At 38.3% G+C, this 12,186-nt stretch overlaps 1 protein-coding gene across 1 annotated transcript in view; it reads right to left on the reverse strand.

Annotated features, from left to right (window-relative positions):
- LOC136253981 (uncharacterized) overlaps positions 1 to 11,370 on the reverse strand; it is a 55,799-nt gene extending 44,429 nt beyond the window's left edge. The window contains exon 1 of the mRNA XM_066046629.1: positions 11,234 to 11,370. The gene's annotated coding sequence lies outside the window, so the exon portion shown is untranslated. The remainder of the gene's footprint in view (positions 1 to 11,233) is intronic.
- Between the last annotated feature and the right edge of the window lie 816 nt (positions 11,371 to 12,186).

Genomic DNA, 12,186 nt, shown 5'->3' on the forward strand with positions numbered 1-12,186 from the left:
AATTTCACCTATTATTCTTTCCAGAATTTCCCAAAATTTTCTCCTATTATTCTTTTTTATTCTTTTATCTATCCTATTTTTCCATAATAATGCTCACTTAGTTTCTGTAGCTATAGTCACTTAATTCTCAAGATGCTGATATAAGTAGTTTTGTCAGAATTAATTAATTAATAGCTAGCCATAAATGAAGCATTCCACCTTACACATAATGGTTATAGCCATTACAACAGACATTAAATAGCTATCGGGAGCATAACAAAAGAGTTTTCAATTATCAGTGTATTAAAGCTGTAGCTATAACTACATGCTAAGTTTAGTGGATAATGATATCAATATGTTTGTTGAAAGACTTAAAGAAGATACACTGGTATAAGATGTACAAGTTTCAGAATTGCAGATAACCATGCAGTTAAATACCTGATGCTATATACAGATTGTTGGCATGCAACGATCTGACTGCTCTATTAGAGTATTTGAGGGTTCTATTAGAGTATATCAATCTTTTAGAGGTTTTTCAGCACCTTTCAACCAGCACTCGTATAATATGCCAGCTATCTATAATTATTTGTAGTTTAGTACTTTCTTCTAGCTAATCAAGAATAGGCACGCCCCTTAATTTCACCGATTATTCCCGTGGATGTTCGATAATTCTAAAATTATGCCTGTAACCATTCTATAATTTTGGAATTATTTTCACGAAATTGGTGACCTATTATTCTCACAATTATGCTGCCATATTAGGTGCAGGCCTAAGGAGAACCGATATTGCTACTGATATTTATACAGTAGCAATAGTTTGTACATAAACAAATTATATATTGGTTTTCTACATTTTCCATGTGACTGTTTAGTGCCAGTGGCTTATTGTTCACTCTACCAACAAGCACTACACTACGAGAAGCCATATAAACACATGCAATTTTATCAAGACGCACGGGTGCGGCCCAAGAAGCTGGCGCGCCACACTGTGAGTATATTAACAGGAAGAAAGAAAACGCGATTTTCACGCCTTTGTAGCTCCGTGATCCCTTACCCGATTGAAACCAAATTTGCTACAAAAGTGCCAGGTAGATAGTGGAGTCCACATTCCAAATTTGAAGAAAATCTCTCCAGCCATTTCCGAGATACGAGCAACCAATGTTTGGATTTTTTATCTTCGTTTTTTTCTTCTTTTTGCACACTTTGCAAAATCTGCCATAAAACACAGATGCGTGCTCCAATCGGACTGAAATTCGGCACACTTAAAGGGCTCATTAAGGCAAATCTCAGTACCAAGTGTGGTAGGAATCTGATAAACATTCATGGAGTTATGACCGATTATTTGCGTAAAATAAGGTCAAAGATCTGTCAAGCCCACAGGGTAAACCCCTTAAAGGAATGAGCTGAAAATTGCTATGGAAATGGAGTAACTATTCTAGGAGTGCCTTTTTGTGGTTTGAAAGGAATCCAGTTAAAGGCCATCGAGATATGACACAAAACCCAACCTGTGTCACAATTATGTGATCGATTTTTATGAATTAAAAAAAACTATTAGTTTTCACGCCTACCAGGCAAACCGCTTAGAGCAATGAGCCGAAAATCAATGTGTAGCTGGAATAATTATCATAGAAAGTCCTTGCAGTAGTACAGAAAAATTGGATTACAAACCACTGAGTTATGATTCGAAAGCCAACTACGTGTAGCAAATGCGAAATCGAGATACTCTAATAGAACAGTCACCCTAATAGAGCATTCAGCTATGTTCATAACTTACTCCATTATAGAATTATATTACATTGCAAGTTATTCTGGACAGAGTTCAGCTGCAAACAGTTAATCTTATAGACAATTCAGCTACAAGCAAGTCACCCTGTAGAGAGCTATAGAGATCCAGAACATTATAAGTCACACTGAAGAGAGTTCAGCTATAAACAAGTCACCCTGTAGAGGGTTCAGCTACAACAAGTCAAATTCAGCTACAAACAAGTCAATGTGTAGAGAGTTCAGCTACAAAAAAGCTATCCAGTGGAGAGTTCATCTAGATCAGCTACAAACAAGTTACTTTAGATAATGTTCAGCTACAAGTAAGTCACTCTGTAGAGATTTCAGCTACAAACAAGTCACTCTGTAGTACAAACAAGTCACCATGTAGCTGGAGAGTTCAGCAACCAATCAAGAAAAACCACCCTGTAAAGAGTTCAGCTATACAAACAAGTTATAACTCTATAGAGAAAGTTATAACTCTATAGAAAGATCAGCTAGAAACAAGTCATGCAGTAGAGAGATCAGCCAGAAGACATCACCTTATAGAGAGTTAAGCTACAAAGAAACCACCATGTAGAGAGTTCAGCTGCAAACAAATCACCCTGTAGAGAATTCAGCTACAAACAGATCACCCTGTACAGAAATCAGCTAGAAAAGGTAAACCTGTAGAGAGATCAGCTAGAAGGATCACTTTATAGAGAGTTCAGCTACAAACAAATCACCCTGCAGATAGTTCAGCTACAAACAAGTCATGCACCCTATAGAAAGATCACCTAGAAGAAGTTACTTTGTAGAGAGTTCAGCTACAAATAAACCATCATATAAAGAGTTCAGCTGCAAACAAATCACCCTGTAGAGAGTTCTGCTACGAACAGATCACCCTGTAGAGAGTTCAGCTGTAAACAAATCATCTGTAGAGAGTTCAACCAGAAACAAGTTCACCCTGTAGAGAGATCAGCTAGAAATAAGTCACCCAGTAGAGAGACCAGCTACAAAGAAATCAACCTGCAGTGAGTTCAGCTACAAACAAGTTACACTATAGAGAGATCAGCTACAGTAGAAACAAATCATCTTGTAGAGAGTTTAGCTGCAAACAAATCACCCTGTACAGAGTTCAGCTAGAACAAATCATCTTGTAGAGAGTTCAGCTACAAAGAAACCACCATGTAGAGAGTTCAGATGCAAACAAATCACCCTGTAGAGAGTTCAGCTAGAAACAAATCATCCCATAGAAAGTTCAGCTAGAAATAAATCACCCTGAAAAGAGTTCAGCTACAAACAATGAGAGTTTCGGCTACAGTTCAGTTATGTAAGAAGTCACCTTATTAACTACAGTATGTGACTAGTATATTAAAAATTATAAATTTAAAAACGAAGCAGGGTTTCAAGCTATAAAAAGTAGTGAAACAAGAGATGAACAATGGTGGCTATTACAGCATAGCTCAGTGGGAAATCCTTACTTTGGCATTGAACACAAAATAATTGCTATACCATGCCAAAGTAGGGATTTAACACTGAGCTATGCTGTAATAGCTACCATTGTTCATCTCTTGTTTCACTACTTTTTATAGCTTGAAACCCTACTTCGTTTTTTAAATTTATAATTTTTAATATACCAGTTTGTTTAGTTTTTTGTTAAAGCATACAGCTAGCTATAAACATGTGACTGTTTTATTAGGGTGACTGCTGTATTAGAGTATTTCTAGTCAGCCTGCGAAGATGTGCTTGCCTCAAAAAGGGGTGTGGTCATTGTGGTTTCGATCAATTATTTGACTAGAGTATCTCGAATCAGCCTACCAAGTCGAGGGTGTGTGGTCACAAATACAGCTAGCGTAAAAGGGGCATGGTCATTGTGGTCTCGATCGATAGATCGATAGTACATAGAATTAAGAATGGGCGTAGTCTCGTCCTTCAGACCCATTCTCTGGGGTGGATGCTTATCGATTGGAGATTATAAGCGCCCCTCCAACCGATAAGCGCCCACCCCGGAGAATGGGTCTGGAGGACGAAACTAGAATGGGCGTGACCTTGTTACCTATTGTGGAGTACTGGTACCTCCGTAAAGTCGAGGGCCGTACTGTAGTGCAGTCTAAGCGCCTTAAATAATTTTGTGGCGTCTATTATGCTGCTTAAAGAAAGTATTGATATGGAAAATTAACGCCTCGGTATGGTTTCGTTGGATGAAAAAGACAAGCGGCCTGATTGAAGATAAAAGAAAATACAAGGCGCACACTCGTTGGAACCCCAAAAGGCACATCCCACCGGTGAGTTTGTTGTTGTGGCATAAAATGGTGACTGTGCGCTGCTTCATTTGGGCTCTAGGCTTGTGACTGTGGTCAGTGAGTGAGTGAGACGAAAAATTTCAAGTTTTGACGATTTTTTACAAATTTTATATCCAGCCAACAGTAAGTGTTTTCTTGTTTTAAACGCTACATTTGATGTTAGATGGACTAATATTATTCCGTAAAGGTGATTTTCATCGTGTAAGAAGTTTCTAAGCTGGTTTTTAAAGGCAGTATTTTTGGCAGCGTGTGTCACTTTTGATGCAAACCCTACTTAAGCAGTACTACCATACTGTTTGATAATCATTCAGTGTTAAATATACAAATATTTATTCAGACAAAAGCTATACAAACAATTACTTCCTTTGTTCCACAATTCCTGCAGTAAAGAAAAAAAACAAGTTAATCAAAGCCAGTTTATGGCCAGCTTTGTGGCTTGCAATACAAAAAGAAGTGATATCTAAACCAAAACAGCCAAGCTGCAAAAAAAGAGTGCAGCCCCCAAAAAGGCCAAGGTGAAAAAAGATGCGAAATCCAAGGTGGCGGCCAAGAAATGGCTGTGATGGTAGGTTAATGGAAAAAAATTTAATTACGACAATTCAGGTGAGTTTGGTGCTGAATCCTAGTGGAGGAGGCAACGCAAATTCACCTGAATTGTTGTAATTAAATTTTTTTGCCATTAACCTACCATCACAGCCATTTCTTGGCCACCACCTTGGATTTCACATCTTTTTTCACTTGGCCTTTTTGGGGGCCGCACTCTTTCTTTATAGCTTGGCTGTTTTGGTATAGATAGTGTTTGCTGCTGAAAAGTTTATTGCTGTCTTTAAAAATGAAGCAGTTATATAGTACCTTTGTAATAAAAAGAAGAGTCACAGGATAACCAAGAAAATTTGCATTGCACAAGCCATTAAAATGTAGAAATATCCATTTAAGGCTTCGTGGGAGCATACATTAAATGGTTGTGGGTGCTTAATTGTCTGGATTGCATAATAGAAAACCTAGCCACTACCACCACAGGCATAGAGTGAGCAATGATATATGTAACCGTCCCAGCAAAAACCTGACTTGTTCACACAAGCATGCGTATTAAGAAAAATGAAATATAAAAATAATTCGTAAAATTACACATGCTACAAAGAAAAATATGCAAGTTTTTATTGGGCCAGTATTTGAAGAAGGAAGATTCAAATCGATTAAAACTATATACCACCATCTTATTCGCCTGCTCATGGAGAGTACGAAAATCTTTGTTTCGTTTCTGTAGCTTCAACGGTATGCGTGTCACGTGCGTTTGTTTACGATATGGTAAACGTAAACAAGATCGTCATCGTTTCTTTTACCAAACTGCTTTTATATCCATATGCGCAAGTGTCTACGGGGCTAACACTATACCTTGGCTGATGTGCTGATCCATGGTGAACATTTTAAGCCAAATTGTAATGCTGTAGACTAATCCAAACAAAAGTTATGACTGCGAATGTAAGCGCCAGTAGTTTATTTTCAGTATAATCGCTGTACAAATTGATTATCTTACTCTTCCAACTGTCTAGCGCTATAATTTCAAAACTACACACCACAGAAGGCTGAAACTTTGGTGATCCATTCCTTGGACACTACTAATAATGCTGAGTGAATAAAAATTTTTTTTAATTGTGTGAACAAGTCGGGTTTTTGCTGAGACGGTCACATATGTGACCGGATCTGTGAAAAAGGGACATAATCGCACAAGCCATATTTCACAGTATAAAGCATTGAATACATTAGGTGAAATACTTGCAGATTATTGAAAAATTCCGTAAATTTTTAAAACTCCTCTTTTTTAGTGAAGGAAGGGACTAACAATACAAATCTGGATATCATCTTATTCGCCTGATCAAGAGGAGTTGGAAATTCTTTGTTTCGTTGCAGTAGACCCAAGGACACGTAAGTTATGAGCATTTGTTTACATCATGTCGAAGCGATCATACGTGATCGATTTTTCTTCATGAATTTTGCCTTTGTATGCATGAAGAAGGGCACGTAAAGGAAAAGCTTACCCAGTAATTTATTCCCCTGTTCATGGCGAACACGATGGTGAAAAGTTTAGCTCTGTACCTCAATCCTTTGGTAAGTTACAATCGTTTTTGTAAGCATCTGTAATTTATTCTCCCTATACTTGCTGTACAAATCGATTTTTCTGTTGTTGCTACTTTGTAGGGCTGCAACTCCCAGAGTGTTTGGCATATGAAGCTGAAATTTTGCCAGTGGGTACACTTGGCTACATAGATTATAAATATTCAATAAACAGGAATTCGGAAAAAATGCAATTATGTCCTGTTTTCGCAGATCCGGTCACATATGTGACCTAATTTTAGAAAACTGTCGATATATGCACATTTATCAAAATTCGTTTTATCGGTTCTTTGTTGTCTACAGGAACAGAGGAATGAATTGGCTAAGTTTCAGCTTCGTAAGATAAGCAGTGTGGGAAATACAGCAGTAGACACCCGGATGAGTGAATAAATCAATATGTACAGAAGACATCGAGAAAATAATCTACAGGTAAACCATCATAACTTACTGATACAACGGTGTATGGAGTTGAATCTTTGCTCACTGTATTTGCCATGAATTTGTGCATCCACCAAGGTATATTGTTTTGCCAAAGATATTCTTCTGTGATCCAGAAGGAAGGCGAATCCATTGAAGAAAAATCGTCGTAAATTCTTTTGTCACCGCAACATAAACAAACGTCCCTAACTCAGAAACCCACCTATGTATGAAGATGAAACAAGGATTTTGAATTCCCTATGAATAGGGGAATACTGTATGATGATGCCCAGGATTTATACACTGGAGTGTCCGTTCACCAACCAGCAAGGCGATAAAAACTTGTGTAAATTTTTTTTCTGAAGCTTGTGTGTTTTACCCATTGCTTTTGAATGCGTTTGTTACAAAAGTACTATTGTGCGTATATCGACGGTTTTCTAAAATTAGGTCACATATACACATGTTGTTGTAGAGTGGGTAATGCACACTTTGGCATAGATCATCTATGACCTTTGTTTGTAATGCAAATATTGGTTATTGGCTATCGGCTTTTTTTGGTGGCATCAATATCAGATATCGGTACATGCCAAAAACCCATATTGGTACACCTCTAACTGCTTATGTGATGTACGAAGAACATTATTAATCGTCTGCCCCGGCAAATTCAGCACCTTACATAGAGAGCTCAATCTAGTTATAGCTGTTCTGTTTGAACTATGAAAGTAGTAGCTAACTGAAACTGGCACGAAGTCTGTCTACATGTAGTAATACTGACTATTAGTTCAGTAGGAACAAATGCTGCATTTGTGCCTACTGAACTAATAGTCAGTATTACTACATGTAGACAGACTTCAATCTAACCAAATGGGTCATTAAGCCTCTATTATACAGCACAATAGTATTGTATAGTAGGGACATCGAAGGTGTGTGGATGATCTGTGATATAATATAACCCAAAAACCTGCCGCGATTTTTCCTCACAATGACATGACAGTATTGGTTGGGTAAAACCAAGCCCAAAAGTGTCTTCAGATCGACCAGAAACATTTCCGTCAAGTTGCAACAGAAATTTCTACTGCCCGCCTGCCTGCCTGATGCCTTCAGTCAAGCGTAGCGGAAAGCTGGCTACAACTACAGGCCTAATTCTTTCGCAGAAACGTTTCTAGTTCATTTAAGAAAAAACTTTTGGTATATTGATAAACATACAATGCTTGCACTATCTTTTATCCTTCTTTACCATGGCCATCAGTCAAGGTTCTACTGCTGAGTGTTAATAGACTACAGTACGCCTTCCATCTACTAGTCTATATTGCATCAAACTATTTGAATACACGTGTATATGACTTGCTGTTGATATCGATCAGAGAGAGAGCAACTCATGGCGAACTACATGTATACAGCAATGTGTAAGTCAATAAATATAGTTTATTTAGTAACAATGTTCCCACGTGCTAAATTAAATGTACCTAGATGTGTTATTACACGTCATAGCATAGCCCTGCTTCTTTTGTGAACCATGTCCTTTATGTAAATTACTGTCTGTAGAAATATGGTAGCCACGCCCATTCACCACTCTGTAGGTATGCACGAATCCATGCCCACTTACGTAAATTACTGTCTGTAGACATATGGTAGCCACGCCCATTCATCAGTCCGTAGGCATGCATGAATCCACATCCATTATTGTCTGCAGGCTTATGTAGAGCCCACTGATCACTTGTTATTGTATTGTATGAGTCATAATCTAGTATAATAGTACTGTGATTAACTCTTTTAAAATATTGTGACTGGTTTTGTGAAAAGCAGGCTATTTAGTGGATATGAGCTTGCAAAAAAACTTCACAAACAAGTATAAGAAAAATTAGGAACTTTAAATTAGAGTAGGGACAGTGTATAGTGCTACAATAAAAAGTACCGAAACAAGCTGGATAGGAGTAGTATGTAATGTCCAAATACTGTAAAACAATAAGTGAATATTCCTACTGTGCACTGAGTGTAGCACAGTAGGGATATTCACTTCTTATTGTTTTACAGTATTTGGACATTATGTACTACTCCGATCCTTGGTACTTTTTATTGCAGCACTATACACTATTCCAACTTAAAATTCCTAATTTTTTCTTATACTTGTTAATACATATTTCAGTACCTTCACCACAGATTGGACATTGTACTGTACTATTTGAGATGTATTGCCAATCCAACATTGTATGTCAGTTTCATTTTTAATCAATTGGCCCATGACCTTAAATTTCTTGTATTGTAGTAGTTAGAGGTGCACTGATAATTGGATTGGCTATCGGTTATCGGCTATATCAGCCTTGTTTTTGTGTATTGGTATCGGACCGGTAACATGCATAAAAAAGCAGCAGATACAGATATACATAAACATCTATTTATGGGCACTCATGCTCAAGTAATATCCTAGCAGCACATGATTATGTAGTGTTGGCTATTGATTACAGTCCCACTCTGGTACTTATTTACTTCATTTAGAGAGCAAATTGTTAGAGAAAATGTCTATGCTACCATATCAGATCGGCTTTGTTTATTGGCTTGATAATATTATTTTATATCGGTTATCGGAATATCGGCTAAAAGTCATATCGGTGCACCTCTAGTAGTAGTGGGACAAAACATCGATAAGTGCCAGATTAGGAGGCTTCATCCCTCTACCACTAACAAGCAATGACACTTTTACTTTGTAAAGATCCGTCGCTTATGGAATGCCCTTCCATTAATTTGTCCGTTCACACTATCAGGAACAGAGTTAAGTCACATTCCTGGGATCATTTCACTTGCAAGTTTGACACCCTCAATCCTCATACATTGCAATACCTGTAGTGGGTGTGTTACTGATAATTAACTACATACTGTTATAGACAATTTATCGTGTAATCTTTTTTACTTTTTACTACTTCTGGCTGTAGGAACAAGCCTACAGACCTGCAGTACACCCATATACATTGCCATACCTGTACCTGTACTTGAACTTGTATAAAGCAATATTGTACTTTGCGTGGGAGGATCAAAGCGATGCAGCATATCGTATTCTCCATACAGTACTAATCAACTGCATAACTGTACTGTATGAGTCATGCAGTATAGTTATGCAGCTAATTGGACAAATACAGTACAGTTATGTGCTTAATTGGGCAAATACAGCACACTTGGGAAAATACAGTACAGTTATGCGGAGAATTTATTTAAGGAATGCTACGTAAACAACACACTGTAAATCGCTAAAACCAGCCAAACTAATCCTACGAGTTTGTTCTATGGCTAGGAATAGATTGTATAAACATTTACTGATCGTCTGATCACGAAGCTTTTTAAACACGACTCCACTAAGACAGCACGATTGATCACGTGTGTGACATTGTAAATCACTAAAACTAACCAAACTAATCCTATTAGTTCATTCTACAACTAGAAATAGATTAGTTAAACACTTACTGATATCCTTATCACCGAAAATCGTAGTGGTTTGAGTACTAGAGAAAATCGCTCCAAGCCAGACGTGACCAGAAGTACAATATAACACTTAAAGCACCGCCTTGCTTGTGTGTACGAAAAATACAGTACTCGGGGGGCATCTTGAGGCAAATACAGCACTCGGCTTTGCCTCGTGCTGTATTAGCCTCTCGACACACACCCTCGTACTGTATTTTCCGTACACTCACGTGGCAGTGCTTTAACTCTAACTTAATGAAAAGTGTGTAACGATAAAAAAACTATCATGGTAGTTATTATTATCGTTAATTAGCAAAGCCCACTAGGGGCAACACGCTAATGAGCATTACAATCACATATTATATTACTTACAGCATTCTTAAATGTTTCGAGGTCTATTGTGTTGATGTTAGGAATTTGAAGGGAGTTCCACTGAGTAATTGTTCGAGGGAGGAAGGAGTATTTGTACACATCAACTCTTGTTTGCAATTGAGTTAGCTTGAGGGGATGTTGAGACCGGGTATGGGACACTGGAGTTGGTGACGGTAAGCAATGATCAGGTATTGCTAGTAAGTTCCTGACAATCTTGAATAGGAAGGCGAGTCTAGCAATTGTTCTTGTTTTGAAGTGTAGGCCATTCAAGACTGGTTAACATGTCTGTGATGCTATCATGGTTTTGGTTAGATCTGTGCCAGGGTTTGTTCAAAATTAAACGAGCGACTGTTGAATCATTTCTAGTTTACTAATACTAGTGTGATGATAGGGGTCCCAGATGGGTAGTTTTACAATGTAAAGGGGGTGTACAGGATCTGACTAAATTAAGTATTCAGTTTAGTTCATGTAGGCAGGGCCCAGCCCTCTAGACTATATCTGTGATGTAGACAGGAAGCAACAATCAAACGACGATGCGCGCACTAATTCGTTTGTGCGCGTGGCCAACCGAGAAAGGGATTTTCCACTGGCCACTTCCTGGAAACCACATTTTTGTGGTCAGCTAGGCGTGAGTACATGGTTAAATAGGCATTGTCTCCCTAACACTAGATTAGCGTATTTGACATAAAACAACCTCGAAAACAACCCACAACAAAGAAATTCCTTAAGTATACCCATAGCAAAAGCAGAGATAATAATAGAAGGGCGCGTATTATCTCTGGCAGCTACGACGGAAAGAGATATGTCAAATGCGTACGTACATTCTAATATAAATTGATATTATAACTTACGAGGGCGGTAGAGCGGATGAATGACTCCTAAAATACTGGGTTTGGTCCTTTTACCGTACCGGGAGAATTTTTTTTTGGGCACACCTTAGATAACAATAACAATAACATATAGTCGCTACCCGGGATATGAAACGGAGTACTTCAGTTTTGACACTCCGTGTTGTTGAGGCGCTTAACTACAATGCACAGGTGATGGCAAACTCCTAAATGACTCGCGAAAAGAACCATTTGAAGGTGAGCTAAGATAAAAATAAGGTAGTTATTACCAAGCTACATTCTTTATCCTCGTTTTTTAATCCAATTTATAGCACAGCTACCAGCGGTCAAACGTTAATGAGCCGCTAGACCTTACAGAAAACCAGGAGAACTGTGTACATATTCTGGCGACTCAGTCACCAGAATTCATGGCACTTATAAGCACCTTCCCGAGCAGATGTATAACCGGCATGAGAGGAGCACGATCTAGCTACTGTAGTTGCTGTATGAAAGCATATGGCACTATCTATGCCGCTGGCACGCATTCCGGACTAACTGGTCTTCGCACTTCAGTGACTGCTCCTGGGGCTGATGGGTTTTGTGTTGTACAAGACATAGTCATAGACGACATTCGAATCTGTGACATTACAAGAACATATCTAAGGAACAGTAAGATGATGCCCTATGCTACATGCAATGCTACACCCATATCATGTGAATGAGCACCTGAAAAGTGGAAGAGGTAGTTACAGTAGTTTAAACAAATGGAGTGCGCCATAATCGAGATGGTACTGTTTCATATCCCTGATAAAGATATAATAGTCTGTGTCACTGTGTAATCACCATTAACTAAGACAATGCAACTGGATTTGCCTGAACAACAGGCATGAATGTAACATCTGCCAAAGAATTGTTGTAGCTGCGTGAAGCCATAGAGTGGGGGTGTTTATTATCTAGGGTGAAGCATATGGCGACAT

This window comes from Dysidea avara, chromosome 4, assembly GCF_963678975.1.
Source record: "Dysidea avara chromosome 4, odDysAvar1.4, whole genome shotgun sequence".
NCBI classification, from domain to species: domain Eukaryota; kingdom Metazoa; phylum Porifera; class Demospongiae; order Dictyoceratida; family Dysideidae; genus Dysidea; species Dysidea avara.